General features: G+C 38.3%; 1 protein-coding gene across 1 annotated transcript in view; it reads left to right on the top strand.

Moving 5' to 3' along the window:
• The window catches only part of Arhgap6 (Rho GTPase activating protein 6), a 626,968-nt gene that overhangs the window by 8,259 nt on the left and 596,135 nt on the right, over window positions 1-22,574 (top strand). The gene's annotated exons all lie outside the window — the stretch shown is intronic.

Here is a 22,574-nt window from a genome sequence, read left to right as displayed (position 1 = left end):
ATCCTGCTTACATAAATAGATGCATCTCTTTCCCCCACTCCTCCTGTCCTTCTTCTCAACTCAGTAACTCTTTCCTTTTGAATAAGTTCATTTCCTTTTCCCAGTATCTATTGTACCCTCAGATCATTTCCTTTTTCTTACCTGCTATATAATTATTCTTACCTGATATATATTAACCAAGGCTTAAAATTGGAAAACATATCTTCCAAGGATGCTGAAGATAAAAAATATGGCTTTTGTAAATATAGGTAGGGAAGTTTTGAATGATAAATATACAATGATTGAAAGAAGAACTAAAATTTAAAAGGTAGTACACATGAATTATAAAGTGATTAAAAATAGAAATTCACCTATATCATTAACATGGGAGTAATTAGAACAAAATAACTTCAAATAGGAAATTGACAAAATTTAATTTACAACAGATTATGTCTGAGATTATCATAATACCTGAATAATTTTTAAATTTTAAATTATAAAAAGTTATTCAACTTTCATACTTCCTTTTTCTTGAACTAACTCTCTGCTAGAATTCTTTTTGGAGATAATTTTTAACTTAGAGAATATTGCGAAAACAACTTCACAGATGCTTAGGAATTGAACTTTCAGCAGAATTTTAGGATTTGACAATTGGACTTCCTTGCTTTACAGTTAAAGAGAGAAACTGAAAAAAAAAGTTGAAGCAGCTGAAACTCAAATCGAGTGCAGAACTACCTTGAAATCTTTCTTGACTCTCAAAATAAACTGCCAAACTCTAGGACAGAATCTGCAATGACTATGATTGCCCTTCTCAACTGAGCCTGTGAAACCTTGGCACTCTCTTTTCTCCCTGTCTTATATTCAGAAACAACTCTCTCGAAGGTCATCAAATTACAGGGCTCTCAAACATATTTTTTATTAGTACAAGTTTGCCATACAGAATAATCACATTTGTCACAGGAAATTTCTATCTATCTATCTATCTATCTATCTATCTATCTATCTATCTATCTATTTTTTTTTTTTTTTTGGAACCGGGGATTGAACTCAGGCCCTTGCACTTGCCAGGAAAGCACTTATTCCATTGAGCCATCTCCCTGGCCCCTCTGTATATATCTTGATTCTTTTTCCATATTCCCCTTTCTTCCTTTAAGCCCTTCTTCCCCTCCCCATTTACAAAAGCTCTGTTTCCATTTATCCCTTCAACTCTCTTTTTATTTATTTATTAATTTATCTTAGTTTTTAAAGAATACAAAGCAATGATAGAAAAAAACAGCATTAGAAATGATACAAGATTTCACTGAATAAAGTAATAGGAATTAAAAAATGGTTGCTGTACTACATGATGCTATTTCAAATTAGTTGTTCAGATTATCAGATATGAATGTGCAAGATTCACTTGAAGAAAACAAAGCAAAACAATAACAGTTGTAAGAAATTCAAAAGAGGAAGAAAAAAATATCAGAGTAAAAAGAAGAAAAAAGTATTTTAAGCATTAACTGCTCCTTTCAATTCAACTCTCTTTTAAAATAATTTTCCCTTCCTTCCCTTCCCCTCCCACTCCCTTGTTCCCCTTCCCACTTGACAGTTTTTTTCCTACTTCCTAGTAGCTATCCTCCAGTTTTGCTTCTTAATTATACTTTGACTTTCTCACAGAACAGAAACAATGTGATATTTAACTTGTGTGTCTGGCTTACTTTGCTCAAAATTTGGTCTCAAAATGCATCCATTTACCTAAAAATATCTCACATATATCCTTCTTTAATTTATTAGACTTCCTTTGGCCACACTTCCTGGTGGACTGGAGCATACTTCTACCTACTGAGAATTGCAATTTCATCCTTACCTCTACAGCCTTGTTCTGCTCCATTGGCTCTGACTTTTTTCATAGCCCAGCCATCCCCACCACTCTGCTTTTCCTTCAGGTACTTTTCTCTTAATTATCTCATCCACTTTAGTGACTTTTGCCAAAATCTGTCTAGAAAAAACTCCTCCCTGGGTCTAGCTGGGATCTTGTGTTTAAGCACCAGATATATACCTTTAAATTCCTGCTGAGCAACTGCTTAAAGGTGAGCACTGGACTCAGACTCTACCTAACTACAGTGAAACAAGTAAGGTTCCCTTCTTTGGAAAGTGTTCCACTTTATATATTCATTATCTTGGTTGGAATCTCCATTCTTTGATTTGCCAGGTCAGAATGTCTTCCATTCTCCTTCTTTTTTCTTCTGCAAGATATTACATCCTGTAGTGTTTGGCTCTTCCATTCTAGAAAGGAGGTGACTACAATGTATTTGAGTCCTTAAAGCTCTCCTAGCTTCTCATTCTCATTGCCACTACCTTACTTGCGCTCTCACTGGCTATGGCCCTGCTCGGTCACCCTACTTTCAGGTGATCCTGTTCTCATCCTGACCTCATACTCCGAAGACACAGTTGTAATAATATTGACCCCCTGATCAAAACCCTTTGATGGGTCTCAGTGCGTATGGACTGAAATGCAACCTGCTCAGGTAGACATTAGAATTCCTTTCACAATAGAATCTTAGCTTTCCTCTTCTCTGTCTCCTAGGAGCTCTGGTCTAGCAAAACCAAAATGGCCACTCAGCTAGGTCATCATTAAGTACCTACTGAGTGCCAGACTGAACATGTGGGATATATTCAGAGCAAACAGGCCTAGCCATGTAAATACTTATACCATATGATAGCGATGATTTTATTTTGGTATTTTAGGGAAGGGTCTACAGGGTTTCAGGTTCTTACTACTAGATCAGACTCATAGTGATCCGCCTGTTTACAGCTTCCAAGAGCTGGGATTACAGGTGGGCACCACCACTCCCAATCTCAATTGCTGTCTCAGGACGCCCCAGGGACTGGACCGGCATGGCAGACCTGAGGATCAAACCCCTGGCCCCTACACTGATCTTGATTAACAAATCTGTGTACTTATTCAGAGTGCTAAGTCATTATGACAAAAGTTTGACAGGAGGGTAGATGGAATAATATTTCCAAACATGTCCATGTCCTCATCTCCCAAACTTGTGAATAGGTCTTTCTATACAGAAAAGGGGACTTTGCAGATCATAGATTGTTGTGGATTATCTGGGTAGGATCAATGCAACCACAGGGGCCCTTGTAAGAGGAAAAGAGGAAGGTTAGCGGGGGTGTGTGACAGAGAGATGGAAAAGGAGATAGAGAGAGGTATAAGATGAGAGGAGAGAGAAATTCTAAAGATGCTACCTCAGTGGTTTTGAAGATGGAGGAAGGATCCATAGGCTAAGTGATACTCAGCCTCCAGAAGTGGGAAAGGCAAGAAAACAGATACTCCCTTCAAGCCCAGAGAAGGAACACAACTCTATAGTCATCTTGATCTTGGTCTAGTGAGGCTTCTGAGTTGCAGAGTTGTAAGAGAATATAGTTGTATTATTTTACACCACTGAATTTGGGATGATTTTTCATAGTAGTTAAAGGAAATTGACACATGCACCAAGGAAGTACAGGACGTCTCAACTGAAAAAGGTGGAGGAGCAGGCCTTTGCCAAGGAAATGATACCCTCTGGCAAGAAGAAATTGGCTATTTAAGAGGGAACATACTATGCTTGAAGGACATAGAGAAATCCAACTGGAACTGAGTACAGGAGTGGGAAGTTAGTGAAGTATAGGTATGGCTGGGCTTTGAGAACTAAGATATGGATTTTACAGCTTAATGTAAAAGTTCCCTGCAAAGATTTTTTTTTCTCCTTCTGACTTTGTTTTACAGGAGTTGGTCTCGTATCTATCTGAGATGGCTCCATCTGTGTTTTATGGCTCAACCGGATGTTATATCCAAATAAATAAACTTTGACTCTGATACATGTCTTGGCATATTCAAGATTTGCAGAAACAAGAACTGATGTTTTGATAGTAAAATTTTGTTTCTTACAATCTGGTGCTTGAATAGAGGGAAGTGTGTTTCATACCAAAATCTAGTGATTGATTGAGAGCCATGGTGTAATGACAGTAGTTCTCCCATAGCCTAGAGGTATGCCTCTGGAACATGGCATCTTGTTCTAAAGTTTACATTCTCTCTGAAGCATTGCTTAGATAAAGAGTGTGAGTCATGATTGCAATTACATCACAATGTTGCAAAAGGACTTGAATGTAATGTGTGAAAAATGAAAATAGTTATTGTGCTCATTGGTAAAAACATTTTCATTAGCTATTAATAAAAGGCAAATAAAACTGAAATGAGATATCACCAAGATAGCTACAAACAAAAAGAATCTTTGAAAAAGAATTTGTCAATCATTAAATATTAAGCAGAACTTTCCTATGACCCAGAAATGTACTCCTGGGTATATTCAAAAGAAATGAAAACATGTCCATCCTGCAACTTGTACATGAATGTTATAGTAACATTATTCATATTAGCCAAAATGGTGGAAACAACTATTTATTAACTGATGAATGAATAAATAACATGTGCTCTATCCATTCAATGGGAAATTATTTAGCACCAAAGGAAATGAAGTATTGATGCCTACTATACCACGGATGAATTTGGAAAACATTATGCTAAACGAAAGAGACTAGTCACAAAAGACCATGGTTGTATAACTGCATTTATATAAAATATCCTGAATAGTCATGTGAATAAAGGCAGAAAGTAGATTAGTTGTCGGAACCTGGCACGATATAAGATTGGGAAGTGACTGCTCATGAGAATAAAGTTTCTTAATAGGGTAGTGAGATCACCACTGTGCAACTTTGTGAATATATGAACAATCATTGAATTATACACTTCAAAGTTTGAATTTATAGTCTGTGAATTTTATTGCAATTAAAAAGACAATGATGCTTACTTCTTTCAGAATATACCAAATAGTGTTGCTGAATCATGTTTTAAATAAAGCATAAGCATACATTTAGAAGAATAGGTATTTAGTTCATGCAGGTCCAATGTGTTTTATATGCCTTTTTTGAAGATGCAGCAAGGGAGGTAGTAACAGCTCTGGAAGATTCAAAGAGGAGTCAGCAGCCAATCCTGGGATTTTCTGAGATTGGTTACCATGGAAATTCTCTATCCTGATTATTACACTTTGGAAGTAAGCACAGAGAAGCTATTTCAATAATTGTTTTTTAGAAAAGGCAGAGATTTAAAAATTACTTATAATCCTGAAAAAATTCCCATTCATATCTCACCAGAGCTTTTAAATAGTCAAAGGTTTCCAGGAGCCATTAGAATTAAAAGCAATTTGAGAAACCCTTTATGAAGTGACATATTGATGGACCCAAGAGGAGTATAATGAGCCTAAGAGGTTAATCATTCTTTGAAGAAATTGAAAGAGAATTGAGTTGTGTGGCCTTAAGGGTCAGAAAATAATGTTTCCATTTCTGTAGACCTGGGCTTCTCACGGAAACAAGAGAATGAATGTCACCTATAGGAACTGAGGTGTGAGTAAGTATTAGATCAATTCTCAGCTTGAATTTCTAATAACCTCAGGTTTCATTTGGGCCATCTGATGCTTGGAGACCCAGATAAGAAAGGAGAAGGGGAAGACAAACCTTAGGTGACAATAGCTATGTTGCTTGGGGTTTATTATAACAGAACTTCTTTTATACTTAATAATTTGAACCAGGAAGTTCTGGACTGGGACACTCACTTTTCTGTCTTTTCAGAAAAGTGTAACTCTGCTCAAATTGGAACTTCTAATTGATTCTTGCTTATATATTTCAATTAAATAATATTTGATGGGTAATGGTGATGATATAAATGAAATAACAATTAGCATTGGCAGTATTTGTAGAATGATCACCAACTTCTTGTAATTACAACAACTGTGTGGGGTGAGAGTATCAGCCTTCCTGTTTGAATGAGGACACTGAAACTTAGATCACTGAGACTTAGTGGAGAGAAACTGAAGTGAATAGGTTAAACTGGGCTCCTAACTGGACTGCCTGGGTTCAAATCCCACCTCTGCCCTGTGACCTTCAAAGGATTACTGGACATTGTTGTCCCTCGGAGTCTTCAGTCATCAAATAGGGATAGTGAAAGTGCCTTCCTCAAAAGTGTGTTGTGAGGAGTGCATAATTACCAGGAAAGTGCCTGGCACATAGAAAGTAGAAAAGATGCCCAAACAGGCAAGGTTAAATGAAGCTGAAGGTGTGCCTGGTCATACAGCTAGGAGGAAATGAAGGTAGGACTGAACTAAGTTAATATAATAAAACAAAATTATTATGCACCCATAAGTGCATGTGCCAGAAACTTTGGTCTTTCCAGTATGGCAGTCAAAGAGGGATTAGATGATCAACAAATGATTAAGAATATTGGATCAGGGCTGGAGAGATAGCTCAGTGGACTAAGCACCTGCCTGACAAGTACAAGGATCAGGGTTTGATCCCTGCCCCGGTACCTCATGCCATGTCAGCCCTTCCCTGAGTGTGTCATGCTGGCCACCAAAACCAGGTATGGAGGTACATACTTGTAATTCCAGTGCTGGGGAAGCTGAAACAGGAGGATCACTACAAGTCTGAACTGCTTAGCGTGACCTTGTACCAAATTAAAACAACAACAAAACAACAACAACAACAACAACAACAAAGGAACATTGGATCAAAATTGTAGGCAATGGGAAATTTATTTTCAAGTTGTTAAATGAGCTATATTTTTCATAACAAGCTTTGGAATACCAGCAGGCCGCTGCCCCAGGCATTCTGGCTTAGTGAGCTGGCACACAGGAATTTGCCTGACTTGCATTGTGGATTTGGTGTAATCTAAGACGTGCCAACAGGCCAAGGGGAAGTCTTCATTCTAACACACAGAAACTTTGTTGCATCAGATACTTTTTGTTTCTAGAATAGTGAGAATGTTAGAAAGCAGCTATCTCCGGGGCCAATTCTGGTTCTCTAGATGGTAAATGGCAGTGACCTTCTCATTTCCAGCCTGGCATGTTCTCATTTTCTCCTACTACCATTCTTGTATGTGACCAAGCTGACTGCTTTTAGTGGCTCATCTCACTAATGTGTATTCAGAGTGACAAGGTGGCACCACTAAATGGAGATAATGCCAACTATACTCAGAGGTTTTGGTTGCTCAAAATCTGAGTACAATGCCCATTAGCATGTCTAGACTGACTTCAGTATGCTATAAAAATAGAATACTGGGGAGAAAAAGTCCTTAAAAGTTCCTACTTCCACCTTTGATTTTTCCCAGTCTATGCTGAACCACTCCATTCCCAAATGGATATCTTCATAATTCTTCCTTTTGATCATAGCAGACATAGAAAATACTCCCGTGAGTGTGTTAAAAACTAATCTTTCTAGCACTTCCATCATGCTTTAAACATAGTCCACCTTTCCTGTTATACTGGTGGTCATTAATATAGCATTATTATTATTGATAAGGAAATACAGGTCAGTGTAGTTTTGTTTCTGAGCACTAATGCAGTGTTTGGTTATATTTTCTCTTTGACAAGTAAGAATTGTGAATATATCAAATCAGAATTGAAAGAAAGCTTAAATTGAAGTTAAATTTATGACCCAAACACATTTTGCAAATGATTTGTAGGGAGGATTAGAGCTCACCATCTGTAGGTGAGAGAGTCAGACTTCTTCTTTTCATGATTTGTATGAAAGGTCAAGAACAAGTGTGGCTTTCATGTTATATAAGAGCATTCCTCTGGGGGTTTCAGCAAGCTCTTAAGGAGGTGTGATGAATCTGGCTTCTAATGTTAATGTATCAGCAATAAAAAGTGGTGTTGGAATGTGTTTGTCCAAATACTGGGAGAAAATGGGAAAGGTGATGTGGAAATGGTTCTCAGACTTGAAGGTTAAGAATTGGGATAAGGGGCCTGTCCCTTAGCTCAGTTCTTTAATTGGCTGCTTCAACAAAGCAGTCAGGCTCAGGTTGCTGTGGTTCGATCCCCACAACTCAAGTCAGCCAAACCTGCCCTGAAGGCATTCGGAGCAAAAAAAAAATCCTTCTGCCTTTTGGGGTTGGGGAGACAGCTCACTAGAATAAGCGCTTCCCTGGCAAGCGCAAGGGCCTGAGTTCAATCCCTGGTTCTGAAAAAAAAAAATTGGATATGGATACCAGCCTAGCTCCAGCAGTTGTAATACATGCACTCATCAAGTATATTGCTCCGCCACATGGGCAATACTTTAGTCTTTGATTTTATGATTTAATTGGAAATACATTGCATTTTCATATACTGAAAATGCTCTATGATATATGAATAGTGTTATGGAAGATTTTGAGTTCTTTCTTCCCTAAATTTTATTTTAAAGAGAAAAAAAATAACAAGAACAAAGACAAGAGCAAAGCAACATTAAACAATAAAAATGGTACAAAATTTGAAAGCAAGGATAATGAATTAACAAGGGTTGTTACATTACGTAGGGTCATCATCAAAATTGTTGCTTAGATTGCCAGATATAGGCATGCAAGATTGATTAAACAATTAAACGTTAACTCTTTCTTTCAATTAACCTTTATTTTTTCCTTGTCCTTCTCATTTTAAAATTTATTTTAAAGAGAATATAAAAATGATAGACAAGACATTAGAAGTGATACACATTACACAGAAACAAGACAAAAGGAATTTAACAGTGGTTATTATATCGCACATTGCTGTCTTCAAGGTAGTTGCTCAGATTACAGATATTAGCATATAAAATTGGCTAAAGTAAAATCTTGAATATTAATTGCTACCTTAAAAAGTGAATAGAAATTAGTAGTACATCTTAGCTATTCTGTGTATATACTTACATGATTTCCCCCTTCCTTTTTTCCCCTTTCTCTTCTTCTTTCCCTCATCTCAGTTATTTATTCCTTGTGTTCAGTTTCTTAACATTTTACTATATCTATTGTGCCTTTTAGATTTTATTTATTCTTTCCTCAGGTTCTTACACTAGGGAGACAATGTGATGTTTTCATATCTGGCATATCTGGATCTGATTTATTTCATTTATGAGTATAGCCTCCAGTTTCATCCATTTACCTATAAAAGCCTCATGTTCCTTTTTTATAGCTGAGTAATACTCCATTGTATGACAATACCACATCTTTTTTATCCATTCCTTAGATGATGAGTATTGGGTTGTTTCCAAGCTTTAGCTATGACAAATTACACTGCTATAAACATGGATGTACATATATCACTGTGGTATGATGTTTTCAATTCTTTTGGAAAAATACCAAGAAGGTATTCAACCAAGCTGGGTTGAATGGGACTTCTAATCCTAGTTTTTAAAGGAATCTCCACACTGATTTCTACAGAGGCTATTCCAGTCTACACTTCCACTAACAGTGGAGAAGGGATCCTTTCCCCCTACAACCTCTCCAGCACTTGTTATTATTGGATTTCTTCATAAGTTTAAGTTCTTGCTTGGGGTTCAGTTAGCTGAAATTGGTCATTCAGAGTTAAAAGTTTTGAAAAACAGTGTAATAGTTCATCTATCTTTGAAATACTATTTTGAGTTTTTAGTTCTGCCTAGTGGGAGCTAGATGTAGAGAAGTTAATGGGTAGTGATTGTCAGACTTTTCCCATCCAGAAATATCCTTTTTATAGAAATGGTTTAAAAATCCTGCTATCCATTCGACTCTCCACATTAAGATCCCCCTCAAGACCCGATCTTGCAGTAGAGTTCAGGCTGACTGTGAACTCACTGTATAGCCTGGCTGGCCTTGAGCTCACAGGGATCCTTATTCCTCAGCCTCTCAAGAGTACTGGGCTTACAGGCGTGCAAGTGCATGCCCAGCTTCCTCACCAAGTTTCTAAATTATAGAAAGATATGGCAGATGTAACTTACATAAACATTTCTTAAGTGAATGTAAATCCATTCTAAAACTAAAGTTTTTTTTTTTTCTTTTACAGATAATGCAATAAGAAACTTGAATGTCAGGAAGATAATCAATGTAATGCACATATAAAGATTCCTTCCAATTAATTAATGTAATGTTTCTATGCAATTTTTACATACAGAAAGGTCATTTTTTTCTTTTATTTTTAAAAACTTTTAGGCCATTGTCAGTGTAAATTCTTTCTCCTCCACATGTGACATTTTAAGTTCTTAATAACATCTTTTGAAATAAAAAAAGAAAGGTGGACCATTATCATATACAATTGGAGAAATGTGGATAAATTTTTCCTATAAAATATAAGTTTTTGGGGGCCTGGGAGATGGCTCAGTGGAATAAGCGCTTCCCTGGCAAGCGCAAGGGCCTGAGTTCAATTCCCAGTTCTGCAAAAAAAAAAAAAAAAAAAAAAAAAAAAAAAGTTTTGTAAATTTTGTGAAAAATATGAAAGGGACAAAAATCTCAGTGTCTTAGCTTGAGGGATCAAAGACAGGGCCTGAGTGAATGTAGTTGACTTGGGAGGTGACCCCAGGAAGCAAGCATGCAGAAGGGAGAATGAAGCTGGGGAGGAGGAAATGCTACCATGACATTGCATAGACATTGCAGCCATGGACAAAAACAAGTCTGACATTCCACCAGAACCACTGGACAATGCTTAGAGTGTCTCTTGGGATGATCTATGCTGCCTAACACTTCATCCTCACACGAAATAACATTAATGTGCAGGTGAGGAATTTGAGCAGGGCTCAGCTGAGTCCTCTCATGTGTCTGCTTTTGGCGGTATCTGGAGGGCTTGGGAAGTTCATGATGTCTTTTTGAATGTCGGTCGGTGGCTCTGTGCTTCTGTATGTTCTCTGTCTCCCCTACTTCTAAGTGGCTAGCATGGTCTTTCTCACTGCTTGGGCAACTCGAGTATTTGGAGAAAAGCAATCACGGAACCAGGCAATTCTAAGACAATGGAAATAGATTCCACTCTTTGATAGAAGAAACAACAAAGAATTAGTGGTCTTCTTTGATCTGCCACAAGCCAAAGATGAGAAGCTGGAGATTTTCTCCAATGGCTTTATCCTCCATTGGTTCAGACTGTGGATTCCAAGGTTTTAACTACTGTGCATTTCTATCATGTGAGGGAGTGTGCACTAGACAAGGATCGCTGGTAGCGCATGATCTCCCTGAGCTTACACAGAGATGCTAGGCACAGTTACAGCGGAAACCCAAAATATTAGCACAGGATCACAGCGAGCAGCCTTTAGAATGAGTCACCCACGACGTTCACAAACCAAAAGCATAACTAATGGACAATGTGATCATAGACCTTGGAAATGTCTAAGCCTCAGATCAAATTCCAGTGCCATGAGTTACAAGGCATCAAGTTCAGTTCCTTCAACTTGATGGGAATAGAATAGTAACCGTTTTGTAGGAGGCTGTGAAATCAATTAGAGAATATACCTGGGACCCTGGCTCTGAGGAGTCTGGTAGATGTGTCTGTTGTTTACTACCTAATCTAATTCGTCGTGAACATTGGCACAGGAAGATGCAGGTAGATGTTATCACGATTGCAGGTGGAAAAGAATAATACTACGGTTACTATAAATACCAATTATAAAATATAATTTTGTTTTTTAATTGTAGAGAAAATGAAACAGTTGAAATACAGCATAATTTTCTTTTATATTTAAATGATCTAGTATAATTTCCTTCTAATTTAACTTTTAAGATTTGTGTACCCTTTGTTCTTTTGCCTTTTATTTCTTTCTTCATTTTTTTTTTTGGGTACTAAGAATTTAACACAGGGCCTTTATATTGAGATACATCTTCAGCCCATGCCAGGCTCAAACTTGTGATCTTCCTGCCTCTGCCTCCCAGATTTCTGGGATTACAGGTGTATTATCACTAGGCCTATATTGTGTACTATAATTCTAACTGTATCAAAAAAATGCCACTTTATCCCTGTCAAATGTGCATGTTCATGAGTAAATGGAAAATGGAGCCCTTTTCATTATACACAAAGCTAGGACAAAGAAGTCCAAAAAGTGACTGCTTATTAGATGAGAGCCATTATATTGATTAATCTGACCCCTGTAGGGAATTCATACATATTCTTCAACTGGTACTAACTGTTGCTCAGATAATCACCCTCTCATTTTTCATAAACACATGTTTGTGCAAAGCTGCTTCTTCTTAGAACTTTTCATTTGTTCCACGGGGATCATTCCAGTTGGCTGGATGTTAACAAAACATAGAGTAACAGACAGGCATCTTTACTTAAAACTGACATTCTAAAGCCTCAAGCAAAGGGGACAAATGAGGAAGATGAAATTTTTCTATCATTAGTTGATAATGATAATGTATACTAGCTACTTAAATACTATCTGTACTCTGACCAGTTGATTTACTTATTTATTCATTCACTAAACAATTCACCATTGGACTGGGGAGAGAGCTCAGTGGCACAAGCACCTGCTTGTCAAGTGCAAAGTCCTGAGCTTGATCCCAGGTACAGAAAAAAATTAGCATATGTGTCCAACTAGGATTAATCTCATAATAATTATAATGAATGCTTATTAAATGCTTTCATTGAGCTAGTTACCCTACTAAATGCCTGAAAAAGCAAGGGATCATTGTTCCCAATAATCCATGAAGTCCAAAGTCAGTAAACAGCAAAGGTGGGATTTGAATTCAGCTCTGAGAATTCCTTCCAGAAAAGTAAATACATATTATCTTGTTCTGAAGGTCCTCGGTGTCTAGACAGCCAAGTTGTGACTGTTATAATAGCTAACAATTACTAAGCATGTACTAGAGCCAGACAATCTTAGAATTACTTTATTTGTATGAATTCATTTGGTACTCATATAACCTGCATGAGTTATCAGTAACATATTCTAGAGAAGAAAATTTAGATACAGAGATTTAAGTAATTTGCTGAAGATTACATACTAGTAAGGAATGGGGTGAAGATTTCAGTAAAGACAGCCTAGAGTTAGATCTTTTACTTCTAACCATCACCCCATTAGGTTATACTCAGTACTTCCTCAAGTGGGTTTATCTAAGAAATGGCTAGAGGGAATGTTTAATGGCCCTGGACAAGCTAGGGTAGATGAAATTTGAGGTCGGATTTAGAAAACAGAGTGCGAATTTTTCTTGAGAACGATGATGATGTGGGAGACAAAGAGAAGAGCAGAATGAACAAGGGTGAACAATCACCAGTGAGCAGGGCACAGTCTAAAAACTAAAAGTCGACTGATATAATTGGAAGGTGAGTCATGAATTCAGAATTGTTTTTCATATTAGTTCATCTGTTATCCAGACAACCTTAAAGATATAAAGAATAGGTGATTACATAATACCTTTTTATTTAGAAATAATTTTAGATTTACAGAAGAGTAGCAAAACTAAGATTCTTGCATGTCTGTTACTTTACTTCTAATGTTAATACAGCATCTTATATAACCATGACACTATGCTCCTGGAAACTAAGAATTCAATTTTGGTATATATTTATTTTCAAGATAATCTTGTTGTTACTTTTAATTGAAATGCAGAATTAATTAATCAGTCTTTTTTATTTTAGGGAAGGGTCCACAGGGTGTTCAGAGTCTCACTACTAGATCAGCCTGGTAGTGATCCACCTGTTTACAGCCTCCCAAGGGCTGGGATTATAAGTGCCATCACGCCCAGTCTCAATCGCTGTCTCAGCGTGCCTCCGGGTTGGGGCTGGCACAGCAGGCTCAGGAATAGAACACCCAGCCCTTGCACCTGCTTGCAGGCACTTTAATCCACTGAGCTATTTGGCCGGCCCTGAAATGCAGAATCTAGCTTGGGTTTTATGAATTTTTCCACTAACGTCCCTTTTTCTGATCCAGGATCCAGCACAACATTCCACATTATATGTAGTTGTCAAGTTCTCTTAGTCTTTTTCAATCATTGTCTTTCATGATCTTGCCATTGTTGAAAAGTATTGTTCATGTATTCTGCTCCATTTTACTTTGATGTTTGTTCATGATTACAACAGAATGATGAGAAGAACATATAAAACCTCATTTGAACACCAAGTCACACTGTTTATCAATGTTACTGACATTTTTGCTTCTGTTAATGGCAATGACTTTTATTCAATCAGCCACCTCATCTTGTCTTATGTGCCTGGTAGCATGGCCGTCATATGTTTGTTGGGAAACTGTGGTACTGAAGTTTAAAGGACTAAAAAAAAGCCATTTTCAGTGACACCACTAACAACCAATTTTCTTGCTTGGCCTTTCAACCATGGTCTCTTTCTCTGCAATTTGGGTTTGGTTATCTTTCTTCCCTATTAGATCGTTTGCTTTGTGTGTCCTCGTTGTTACCTGGAACCATCAACAACTGATCTTTGGGGGGGACATTTGTTGGCTTGTGAGGCTGAGAAAAAATTAGTTCAAATGCTCTTTGTCATTCTATCAGAGGCAGAGGAAGAGCTGGTCTTTGAGTAAATATTCATTTACATCAGCAGCATTCCTTTGTGCTCCTTGGATGCTTGCTTCTCTCTTGTTAACAGTGCTAGAATAAACACATAATTCTACCAAAATATTAGCAGCGTGTGCTGTTTTCTTTCACTTGCCAGGATTGTTTCATAATAAATACCACTGGAAGGAATACCATTGGCCAGCATCCTCAGTGATTACGTGAGAATCTGTAGAGAACAAAGTATGGATTTGAGAGGTACTTTGCAAAGGGTAGCTAAATAGATTGGTTTGTATGGCATCCCTGAAATCTGCTGATTTTTTTAACCTATATTATTGATTTAAACTCAAATATTTCTCTTGTTTGACAAAACTTGATGTGATTCTTGTGATATTCACTAATTAAATATCTTTTAGCAGGTAAAGCTATCAAGATTTCTTTTAAAATGGAATAGTGCTAAAACAGATGTTTATAATGTGCTGTCACCAAAGGAATTTCTAAAGTAAATCAGATATACAAATTTGTCAAAAATAATTTTAGTCAAATGGATTTTCTCAACAGTTTTATTCATTTGGCTTACATAACATCTTAGTTTCTTTCAGGTATTCCCCCTGTCCTTCAGAGGTGTAAATTGTTATTTCCCTGACCAGTCGAATCCTGGTTCCATATTTCTCGTTGCATGCACAATGCTTCTACCTGGAGATTCTTCCACCTTTTCAAATCCTAAATGTTTAAGATAATCAATGATTATTTTCTCCAACAAATGAAAAACAAGTTGATGAATAAACAACCACAACCAGCTGTTTCTCTAAACTGTCTTCTAAAGTAAGATTGAATTCTTAGACATTTCCCAGAACAGTAGTACCCTTCTTTTGATAATCATGATCCCAGACTTTCAACCTTGAAAACCTTGGATGACCCCTTATCTTTCACATAGATTCAGCTGTTGTCCAGCCTTGTACCCCTTAGGGCATGATATTCCTATTTAGCCTTTCCTTTCTCCTTCTCTCTGAACTTCATTCCTCATGCTGGGCTTTCCAGCTGGCTTCTTGTCTCATGAGTGCTGCTCATGGCAATCCATGCTTTTCTCCTCCACAAACACAAATAGTGCCACTATTTCACATTGTGGAGTCCCTGTTGCCATCAAGATCTAATCTCCTCTGTGGCACAGCCATGCCCTCTCACCCACCCTTCTCCAGCAGGGCTTCTCTGCTCCCACTTCTCCCCTGTACCTTACTTCACTCCAGCCATCTGCCTTACCCACTCCAGAGATGACATTCAAGACTCATTTTTCTAGCTCAACCAACCAACAAAATAAAGCACCCAAACACTTTATTTGAAAAGGAATACCAAGAAAAGTGAAAGAAATAGCATTTGTCTAACTCCTGAAAGAAGATGTAAGACCAAACAATTTTCTAGGTAACATGTAGAGCATCTATGGAGTTTGAGTGATTATGAGTTGCTGGGAACCTTGGTAGCCATGTAATATTATTGGATGATTGCTTCTCTGTAGAAGTAAATTCTACTTCCCACCCCTGAAATTGGGGTAAATGACATGTTTGGAATATTGGGTATTCTATAGTAATATCAGGGATAACTAAAAGTTTTACATTTTTAGTACCGTCTTATGGATTTTATTTATTCATTTTAATTTTAAAAATATTAATTAATTTATTTATTTGATACAAGTTTTCCCTATGTAGTTCAGACTTGGAGTGATCCTCTTGTCTTGATCTCCTCAGTGCTGGGATTGCGGGTGTGTGCTGCTATGCATGGTTCCAGGACTGGCATGGCACGTGTTGCCAGGTTTGAACTTGGGTCCTTGTGCTTGCTAGGTAGGTGCTTAGGCTGTTGAGTTATCACCCCAGCCATGGATTGTAAATATACTATAGATTTGTGTTAAGTACCACTGCCATCAGGAAACTAAACAGCCTACCATTCTCAAAATATACTCCCAAATTATCCCTTCGCACTTCTGCTCTAATTCCATTGGCAAATACTGATTTGTTCTATATGACTGTAGGTTTTTTTTTTAAAAAAACAATGTAACATAGGGCTGGGGAGATAGCCCAGTGGCCTAAGTGCTTGCCTGGCAAGCACAAAGTCCTGAGTTTGAATCATGGAGCCCCTCCAAAAAAGGTTATAGAAATGGACCTGTACAGTATGTAACTTTTTGAGACTGGATTCTTTTGTTCAAAATAAAGTTTTTCTTTTTTTTATTTTAGGGAAGGGCCTACAGAGTGTTCAGGGTCTCACTACTAGATTGGACTCATAGTGATCCACCTGTTTACAGCCTCCCAAGAGCTGGGATTCCAGGCTAGCACCACCACACCCAGTCTCAATTGATGTCTCAGCACACCCCGGGGGTAGGACTGGCATGGCAAGCGCGGGGATGGAACTCTTGACTCCTGTGCCTGCTTGAAAGCACTTTAATATGCTGAGCTATTTGGCCAGCCCCAAAATAAAGGTTTTGAAATTCATCCAAGTTGTGGCATTATCAGCACCTAGTTCTATTTTACTGCTCTGTGTGTATTGATATGGCTGTACCATAGTTTCCTTGCCCATTCACCTGTCAAAGTATATCCATTTTTCTCCAGTTTTTGGTAATAAGAATGGCCATAAACATTTGTTTACACACCACTGTGTTAGCGAGATGTTTTATTTGTGGAGGGTAAATACCACAGTGGGATTCTGGGTCACAAACTGAGTGCATGTTTAACTTGATGAGAAATTTTTTAAACATTTACCAGAACAGTAGTACCCCTTTGCATTTCTAGTAGCCGAATCTGAGTGTTGTAGTTGCTCTGTATCCTTGTCAGGACTTGGAAGTGTTGGTGGTTTCTATTTCGCCAATTCTAAGGCATATAGGTAGTTGTGGCTCACCATGGTTTTCCTTTGCATTTTTCTCTAACAGCTGGTGATGTTGAACATCTTTTCTTGTGCTTCTTTGACATTTTTTATGCGTGCTTTGGTGAATTATCTGTTCAGACTTCTTGCTCATTTTTAATGAGAGAGATACAATTTTTTCTAAGAGAAAATTCTTCCTAAATTTTTCTAGGTAAGAGCATAATGAAAGCATCCTTTTTCTGCCTTTCTCCCTTCTTCCCTCCCTCTCTCCTTGCCTCCCTGTGTTCCTTCCTTTCTTCCTGACTTCCTTCCTTTTGTAGAAAAGACCAGGACATGAAGAAGTATTATATTAGAGTGCAGTTTTAGAAATATTGGCCATGTTGAATCATATCTTTTTAGTTTGGGGTCTATAATTATAGTCAAAATTTTCCCTAGAGGATGTAAGTTAGTGCTTTTTATTTTTAGGAGCATCATAATAGAGATCTCTTCTAATACTTGTCATTTTATCATCATAGAGTTGCATCAATATGAGTCAGAGTATGAGATGGAGCAGATGTAAGGAAGTTAAAGAAAAGAAAAGCCAAAGGAAGGATCACAAAATATAACAGCTTAGCGTTGGGAAAGATGCACTGTGAAGAGACCTATAAAGGGACTGGCACAGCTGTCACACAGTTGGCTATGATAAGGTCGTAAAGGCCCAAATGTAAGGAGCTTCAGTGTTCTTTTGAAATTGTGGCACAAAAGTCTTGACTGTTAGGATAGTGTTATAATCCAGGGTGCCTCTAAGGGGCCAAAGGGACAGATTCAGGAGCAGCATTGTATAGGAAAATGATGGAGGGAGTTCAGAGGTTAAATTTGGAGCAATTAAATCATACATTCCATCAGACTCCCCAAAACTCAAAGCTCAATCCAAAAATGGGCATTTGAGATGAATACACACTTCTCAGAGGAAGAAATCCAAATGGCAAATAGATATATTAAAAATGTCCAGTATCACTAGTCATTTGAGAGATGTAAACTAAAACAACACTGAGAGTTCACCTCACCCCAGAACGTATGGCTATTGTCAAGAAATAAATCAATAACAACTGCTGGAAAGGCTGTGGGGAAAAATGAACCCTTCTCCACTGTTAGTAGAAGTATAAACTGGTGAAGGCACCATGGAAATCAGTGTGGAGATTTATCAGAAAGCTAGGATTAGAGGGCCCATTCCACCCAGCTATTCCCCTTCTGGATATTTTCCCAGAAGAACTGGAAACATCATACCACAGCGATATATGTGCACCTATGTTTATAGCAGCAGAATTTGGAGTAACTAAATCTTGGAAACAACCCAAAGGCCCATCAACTGAAGAATGAATAAAAAAGATTTGGTATTTTTATACAATGGAATACCGTTCAGCTACAAAAAAGGATAAACTTGAGTCTTTTACAGGTAAACGGGTAGAACTTGATACCATACTTGTAAGTGAAATAAATCAGACTTGCATGTGTAAACGTCATTATTGTCTTCCTGCTGTATGAAGCTGAAAGAGTAAATAAGGTCCAAAATGTACAATAGATATTGTGCGATGAGAAGAAACTGTTCAAAAGAATAGAGAAACTGGGATGAGGTAAAGGAGAAAAGAAAGAAAAGGAAAAAAGTACATATATACACAAGATAGTTCAGATATACTACTAATTTCTATTCATTGAAAATAAAGGTTTGTGCTTATATCATTCAATTTTTCATGCCTATATCTTATAATCTGAGCATCTACTTTGAATATAACAATATGTGATGTAGTAAGCATTGTTATTCTCTACTAACATGTTTTGAAATTCTTTATCATTGTTCTCATTGTTTTTATTTCACTTTTTTGTATTTAGGGCAAGGTACACAGGGTGTACAGGGTCTCACTGCGTAGATTGGACTCGTAGTGATTCTCCTGTTAACAGCCTCCGAACTGCTGGGATTACAGGCGCCCACGTCCAGTCTCAATTGCCATCTCAGTGTGCCCTCGGGTTGGGGCTGGCACAGCAGGCCTGGGGATGGAACCCCTGGCCGGACCCCTGCATCTGCCTAAGCAGGTGCTTTAATCTGTGGAGCTATTTGACCACCCCTGTTTTTTTTCACTTTAAAATATTAAAAAGCCTCATATATTCCAGGGAGGAGTCAGAAGGGGTAGAGAATGTGGGATTCTTGTTGGGTCCTACTGGAGATGCAGGAACCATTCAAAAGCTGTCCTTGGGAGTGACAGGTCTCAAAACCCCTGAGGCGAGCTCTAATCTAGGGTATCTCACAAGAAAAGAGGATTTCTGATTCAGTGAGAATCTCTTTTCACTTGAAGCCTTGGGTGCACCCAAGCACCACATGTCTGATTAATCACATTGGACCATACCTGTGATAGGTAGGGTAAGGGGGTGGAGGAGAGAGAGAGCGGGGAGGGGAAAGGAGTGTGGGTGGAAAAGGTGGGGTAGAGAGAGTATATCTGGCCACAGGGGAACTGGAGACTCACTGTCCCAGAGAAATGGAAAACCAGGTCATTCATGAGTCTTCCTGACCAGGAAGTTCAGCCAAGAGGCAAAAGCCTTGGGGTTAGCAATAGGAAGGAAACAGCCTCACAGTACATACAGATTTTCCCGGCATGGCCTTCCACTGCTTATTTTGCTGTGTTCTCAAAGTGTGGGGGCCCGAAGGGTGATAAAGTGGCCCTTTCCACTCATGAACTATAGTCATCCTCCCTTCTCCACAGCCTCCACACATTACCAAAGAATGTTCCTGGCTAGGGTCTGTCCAGTAAAAAGGGTAAGGCTTTCTTCAAGGGTCCAAAAGGAGCTCCCTTAGGTCTATAGTTGGGGTCACTGCCCTGAGACCTTCAGGTCACACTGGGAGTCATGCCAGCCAGCTTCCTTCAGGTGCCCATAAGCTGATAAGCCAAACCATGCACAATCACTAAATTGGAAAGAGACCAAGGGAGACAAGAAGAAAGTGTCCTCTGTCTTCATACGGGCTGATGAGGTGGATGATAAAATTTTATACCAATAGTCAAAGGAATGTAGAAAAGAGTTTATTTAGATCAAGGTACTCTGTCAGGAGGAGCCAGGTTTAAGTCTCCAAGACAGAAATCATGGTATCTGTTTTCTAGTAAGGGCAGAAGCAGAGGTTTTTATCTTTTGGGGGTGGCAGTGGTAGCGAAGTCATTTCTGATGGGATCCACATCCATCTAATGATTGCAGTGAACTCCAGGTTTTGGAGGCAACATAAATTATAGCATCAGGAGCTTGAGGAGGACCAAATTCAGTTTTCTCTCAAGCTGAGCTCCATGATATGGTTTCAGAAATTGTTCTGCAACGGTTGGTTCTGAGTCATTCCATGATGCTGTTAGCTGCCTAATATCCTCTTAACTCCTCTGTTTTGTCTGACTCAGTTTCTAAGAACTTAGATTATAACACTGAGTTATGTACCGTGTCAATTATCTATGGCCACAATAGAGCTTGTGTGACAGACAGACAACTACAAAACTTGGCTTCATGCAACAGTAATTTTTTGCGAGTCCGACTGGTTTCCACTTAGCTTGCTCGTGCATCTATACGTACTCTCAGCTAGCATGTCGGCAGGGGACACTTCATCTTAGTTTCATGTGGTCTGTCATTCTTCTGCGGGAAGCTCAGGTTTGTACTTTTGGATAGATGCAGGTTTGCAAGGGAGGGATAAGATATTCCAGGCCTGGGCTGGGGAGATGGCTCAGTGGAATAAGCACTTCCCTGGCAAGTGCAAGGGCCTGAGTTCAATCCCTGGTTCCACCAAAAATAAATAAAAAAAAAGATATTCCAGGCCTCGTGAGGCTTAGGCTGGAAACTGAACTAACACTTCTGTCTTCTATTAGAAGACGGCCACATAAGCCAGTGAACATTCAAGGTGTTGGGCCATAGAAGTCACTAATTAATGGAAATCTCTAACACATTGCTAGGGGATGATTTCATAGTCTCTCTCCTACATATATAAATGACTTGGGATTTTGAAGTGGATGCATATAAAAGAGAATTCATAAGAGCAAACATCAAAATATTAAATTACAATATCTCCAGATTAATTTAAATACTCTGTGCTGCAGTTTTTCTACAATAATTAGCAGGTGCTTGAGTAAGCTTAACAGAAGTTATAAAACATTAACAAAATATGTTGTGAGAGGTGGTAATTAGTTCTATTCATAAAGAAGGTGCTAATATTTCTTCCCAAATAGAAAGAATTGTACATAGTAACCCTGTAGGGAGTTAACTTGCCCAGAATTATTTTATGTAAAATGTTAAATATAATACTATGGGATGGGAGTCTCTGATTTTTACGAAAATTGTAGAGTTTATTTTTCCTAATGCTATCTGCAAAGAAGAAAGGATGTCAGATATGTGAGTGTCGGCCTCTTGGAATTGGAGGAATGTAATCATGAAGGGTGAAGCTACTCCACAGAGTGGACTTCTGTGTTTGGTGCTGCTGGGTAGACAGCTGGGTGGCTGATCTATGGTAGGCACATAGCTCACCCAAACTGCTTTTCTTTAGCAATTCTTTCTGCAAAACCTCAAATGTGCTCTTCATAAAAACAAAAGTAGGGGATTAAGGGTACAGTCTAGAGGAAGAGTATGTTTAGTACACACAGCTTCTTGAGTTTGATTACCAGTACTAATGGAAGGAAGGAAGAAAAAAGAATGAAAAAAAGAAAGAAAGAAAGAAAGAAAGAAAGAAAGAAAGAAAGAAAGAAAGAAAAGCAGGTAAGCAAGCAGGCACATGTTTTATGGCCCATCCACACTGTAGAATCAGTACTTCACTTATTTTCATAGCTGCCTATCATTTCATTTTATGGAAACATCACACCATGCTTGTCTGTTTAGCAGCTCATGGACAACTGGGTTGCTGCCACTTTGCATGTGCTAGGAGGATTGCTGCTGTGATCTGTCTTGTACACGTCTTTGTTTAGACATTTTTCCAGTTCTCTTTGACACAGCAGTCCCCCACATAAGCATAAGAAACACATTCCACGAACCCCCGTGGATGCCTGAAACCTTGGATAGTGCTGAACTCTATGTGCTGTGGTTTTTCCTGAATGTACAGACCAATGATAAAATTTAAGTTATGAGTTTGGTACACTAAAAGATTAGCAACAATAACTAATAATAAAGCAGTTTTATTATTCTACAATTAATATAAATATAATGAACATAATTAATACAAGCTATACAAATATGGCCCCATCTCACAAAATATCTTATTGTAGTGAGATGTGGGCTGGGGCTATAGCTCAGTGGCGCAGTGCCTGGCTTCCAAGTGTGAAGTTATGAGTCTGATTCCCAGTACCAAGGAAGAAAAATAGCAACAACAACAATAACAACAACAACAACAACAACTGTGGAGATCTTAGCAACCTTAGCAGATGATCTTTTTTGTTTCCTTATTTAAAGTTACAGAGACCCAGTCCTAGCCCAGGTCCGGTGAGTGTGCGGAGAG

The sequence above is a fragment of the Octodon degus genome, unplaced genomic scaffold (genome assembly GCF_000260255.1).
Source record: "Octodon degus isolate 3935 unplaced genomic scaffold, OctDeg1.0 scaffold00069, whole genome shotgun sequence".
Taxonomy (NCBI): Eukaryota; Metazoa; Chordata; class Mammalia; order Rodentia; family Octodontidae; genus Octodon; species Octodon degus.
The sequence above is the reverse complement of the archived record's forward strand: the minus strand, read 5'-3'. Positions and strand labels throughout refer to the sequence as shown.